Raw genomic sequence first — 4916 nt, 5'->3', positions numbered from 1 at the left:
ATACAAGAAGACTAACAAAATTAATAACATATCAATAACATCTACAAATGGTGTTAATATATACACCGTGCAAGAAAGTTTTTGCTGATTGAACTGAGACACATCCATGCCACATTTTGGTAGCGTTGTCTTGTAACATGGCATTGGCAATCCTGATACTGCTTCAATTGAATGTGTGGCACATTAAAGGCCCAGTAGTAAAGCAAGAATAAAGAGAAAATACTTTAAAAAAAAAATTATATATCAAATGTTACTTTGTGTTTCATCGTTGATTTATATATCTTGTCCACATTCAGAACGCCAGTGAACTGAAGCCACTGCAAGCTGACATCTGGTTTGATTGAAACTTTTATTAGTAGATTGCACAGTACAGTACAGTACATATTCTGTACAATCGACCACTAAATGGTAACACCCGAATAACTTTTTCAACTTGTTTAAGTCGGGGTCCACGTTCATGAGGGAGGTGGGGTACAATCAAATGGACATTCACACTCACATTCACCACACCTTCAGACAATTTCGAGTCTCCAATTAACCTGACATGTGTGTCATTGGGATGTGGAAGGAGGCCAAAGAAAAAACACACAAGCAGAGAAAAGATCAACGACCATGTTCCAACAGAGATTTTAACCCGGATCTCCTGACTGTGAGTCAGTCCTGCAAACTACTACGCCCACCAGGTAAATATTTTGTGTTTAATCTTTCTATCCTTTGAAACTGAGTTACTGTATGGAACATTTTCCCTTATGGATCAATAAAGTTTCTCTACGTCTAAATCTAATCCATTTCAATTCCAAATTATTTCATTGCAATGAAAATTGTAGAAAGTGTGTAAGGCTTTTGGTATCGAGGTCTGTAGGTAAAACATTATCCTTGGGGAATCAGGACATAGTCAACTCAATCTGGGATGGGCCAGATATTGGGACAGTCTACAAATCATAGGCAAATCCAAGTCATAATCCCACCTCTAATCCAAAAGGATTGGATGCTGGGGGTCTCTGCCCAACATGCAATTGAGGGATTGGTTAAATCTGCTTGTCAGTCATAACACAGCTGTCAATCCTTCATCCCTCATTGTTTCAGACAATGAATTTAGTTTGGGATGCTTAGTGGGGCATCATCAAGGCCATGTGCAAAAGTGTTGGTACATTAAGGGATGTTGCAGCACACCATGCACCGGGCAAAAAAGTGTCTCATTAAACAGTACACACTTCTTGAAGAGCTAGCTCACATAAACACATGCACCATCATTCAACATTCTCTGAAAACAATGAAGTAGATTTCAAGTATTCCATTTACCTTGTTGTGGAAGTGGCCAGCTGTTGCCCGGGACGAAAGTAGTTGCTTTGCCAGTCGTCACACATCGAGGGTTCCAATCCCTCGGTAGAACATACTTACAAACTTGCCTTTGCTTGTTATAAAGTCTATTCAATGAGTCTCCAACGACATACATTCGCCTACAATTCTACTATGACTACATTAGAGGATTAGTTTCCAGCTCATATGAGAGCACGGGGCTGCATGCTACTGTAGTCCGGTGCCTTACGTAATAATTAATCTGCGCCGCCGACTCAATCCTTGTCGTTGTCATGTGTTGGAGTAATGTTGAGAACGGAAGAACACGCACCTCTCCTCCATCCACCGGTGGCTCACTTGTACGGTGAACGCCTCCTTGGTAGTGAGCTCTTTCGCGGTGTCATCCGCCCAACTCCTGAACTCTCCTGCCATCACTTGTGTGCCCGCGTGGGCGTGTACACGCAGCTGTTTGCGCGTGCACGACTGGACTGCTGCCCGATCCACCATGATTGGACCAGTGCCACATAATCAGCAGCAACATTGTCGGCATCATTCAATTGTAAGTCAATCAAAAGTACGCCATGTGCGCAACAACAGCCAAATAGAGCCGGAAATTGCAAACGAGTAATACTCATAGTCTGTGCAAAATATACACAAAAATTGCAAACGAGTAATACTCATAGTCTGTGCAAAATATACACAAAGGTTTTAGACCACTCTGAACCAAAACAGCTACTAGAACAAAATGTAGTGCCCCATCCAGCTCATTTTTTTTACCGCCTGTCCCTCAAAGATGCTTTAAAGTAGGGGTGTCAAACTCATTTTAGATGGGGGGCCACATGGAGAACAATCCACCCCAAAAGTGGGCTGGACTGGTAAAATCACGGCACGATAACTTAAAAATAAAGACAACTTCAAATTGCTTTCTTTGTTTAAAAATAGAACAAGCACATTCAGTACTTGTACAAATCATGTTGTTTTTTTTTTTTTTACAATTACATATTGTGATTAATGGTACATATACATTAGTTGTCGTTATTTATATTTTCTGAATAAATTATGTGATAATGTTCATCAGTGTTGATGTTAAAGGCCTACTGAAATGAGATTTTATTCAAACGGGGATAGCAGGTCCATTCTCTGTGTCATACTTGATCATTTCGCGATATTGCCATAATTTTGCTGAAAGGATTTAGTAGAGAACATCCACGATAAAGTTCGCAACTGGAGAAAAGCCCTGCCTCTAACGGAAGTCGCAGACGATGACGTCACGTTTTGAGGGCTCCTCACATATTCACATTGATTTTAATGGGAGCCTCCAACAAAAACAGCTATTCAGACCGAGAAAACGACAATTTCCCCATTAATTTGAGCGAAGATGAAAGATTCGTGTTTGAGGATATTGATAGCGACAGACTAGAAAAAATAAAAACATGCGATTGCAATCGCGTTGTATTGAGACGGATTCATATGTTTTTAGAGACATTTACTAGGATAATTATGGGAAATCCCTTATCTTTCTATTGTGTTGCTAGTGTTTTAGTGAGTTTAACAGTACCTGATAGTCGGAAGTGTACGTCCACGGCCGGGTGTTGACGTGCAGTGTCTCAGGGAAGTCGACGGCAGCTGTATGGATGGCACAAGCTCAGCTGATATGCGGTAAGAGGTGACTTTTTAACCACAATTTTTTCACCGAAACCTGCCGGTTGACATGTCGTCGGGATCCATGTCCGCTGTGATCCATAGTAAAGTTTCACCTCCATGAATTTTAAACAAGGAATCACCGTGTGTTTGTGTGGCTAAAGGCTAAAGCTTCCCAACTCCGTCTTTCTACTTTGACATCTCCAATATTAATTGAACAAATTGCAAAGGATTCAGCAACACAGATCTCGGAAATACTGTGTAAGTAGGCCGTTAAAGCAGACGAATTTTTGCTGTGTGTGTGCACAGCGCTCAGATTAATAACAGCCCGTGGCGTCTGGCGTACACGTCATCATTACGCGACGTTTTCAATAAAACAGTCCCGGGAAATTTAAAATTTCAATTTAGTAAACTAAAAAGGCCTTATTGGCATGTGTTGCAATGTTAATATTTCATCATTGATGTATAAACAGACTGCGTGGTGGGTAGTAGTGGGTTTCAGTAGGCCTTTAATTTTCAATCATCAAGATAAAACAATTCCAAAATTTAATTACAGGATGTTATTCATGTAGTTTGATCATTTTCCTCGACTGGTGTACTAACATGTGGTTTATTTAGTACATATGCAGCATTGTCTACAAAGATACAAAAAATTGCTATTGCGACATCTGGTGGACACATTTCGAACAGCTGTTTTTTTTTCATTCAAACATTTCAGGGTCATTTTTTATACTTAGCAAACTCATCCCACGGGCCGGATAAAACCTTATCAAGGGCCTGATCCGGCCATCGGGTCTTACGTTTGACACCCCTGCTTTAAAGTTTAATGTATATGAATTGACAAGAAATAATCATTTAGGTTAATCATCCCCAGGTGCATGTCTTTGGAGACATGCACCAGGTTGATTGGCAACACTAAAATTGGCCCCAGTGTGTGAATGTCTGTCTGTGTTGGCCCTGTGATGATCCTTCCGCCCAAATGCAGCTGAGATAGGCGACCCCCCACAACCCCAAAAAAAAAAGGGACAAGCGGCAGAAAATGGATGGATGGATAATCTTTTAGGTTTGCTAAGTGGGTGCTTAGTCAAGAGTTCATTCTACAGCAAAAATCTATCAATCAATCAATGTTCATTTATATAGCCCTAAATCACTAGTGTCTGAAAGGGCTGCACAAACCACAACACAAACCACAACATCCTCGGTAATATATGAAAATATGACCAAAAACAAATGAACTACCTAATCTACCTCGGGAAAAAAAAAAGAATATGCTGTCTAGTAGTCTGCAAAATGCTTGCATAAAAGAATATATCGTACTATACCGAGTAATAGTCTGTGCAAAATATACACAAAAGGTTTTAGACCAGTGGTACCCCAACCACCGGTCCGGGGACCGGCACAGGGCCGGAGAGAAACATTAAATCAGGGGTCTCAGACACACGGACCGCGGGCCAATTGCAGCCCGCTAGACATTATTTAGCGGCCCCCACCTTAATATGAAAGTTTAATGTTAGTGCGGCCAGCAAGTTTAAATGAATGGCGCTAGTCAGCGTTGTGTTATTTGGGTTAGTGGAAAAGCGGAAAATAAGTGAAAGCGACAGAGACATTGCCATGGAGACAAGGGTTTTCTTACGTGCCTGGCTGCAGTCACATCGGGACACCTGTCCGTCAGTAATAACATTCCCCGATAACCTGAACCAATTCAAACAGTTTAGTTTTTTTTTTAAACTTGTTTCATTTGCATTGCCTCACACAATGAACATGTGGAAGACTGTTGCTTCCGGGTTCTCCGGACTACCAGGGATAGACATGACAGGCTTCGTTCAGGTTTGACAATGTTTTTTTTTTCAATAAAGCTTTTTGTTTTCCAGCAATTGTTTGTCTTTTTGCCAATGTCTTTCTGCTTTTCAGCAACGATCTGTCCGTCTCTCTCTTCCCCGCCGCCTCCTGACTGCGGCCTTTTACAGAGCGACAGG

At 41.2% G+C, this 4916-nt stretch overlaps 1 protein-coding gene across 1 annotated transcript in view; it reads right to left on the bottom strand.

The window, feature by feature from the left end:
• LOC133554607 (ERC protein 2-like) overlaps positions 1–1698 on the bottom strand; it is a 55949-nt gene extending 54251 nt beyond the window's left edge. The window contains exon 1 of the mRNA XM_061903551.1: positions 1303–1698. The gene's annotated coding sequence lies outside the window, so the exon portion shown is untranslated. The remainder of the gene's footprint in view (positions 1–1302) is intronic.
• Between the last annotated feature and the right edge of the window lie 3218 nt (positions 1699–4916).

The sequence above is a fragment of the Nerophis ophidion genome, linkage group LG06 (genome assembly GCF_033978795.1).
Source record: "Nerophis ophidion isolate RoL-2023_Sa linkage group LG06, RoL_Noph_v1.0, whole genome shotgun sequence".
In the NCBI taxonomy this organism is placed as follows: Eukaryota; Metazoa; Chordata; class Actinopteri; order Syngnathiformes; family Syngnathidae; genus Nerophis; species Nerophis ophidion.
Note: the sequence above shows the minus strand (reverse complement) of the source record. Positions and strands in the feature narration are given on the sequence as shown.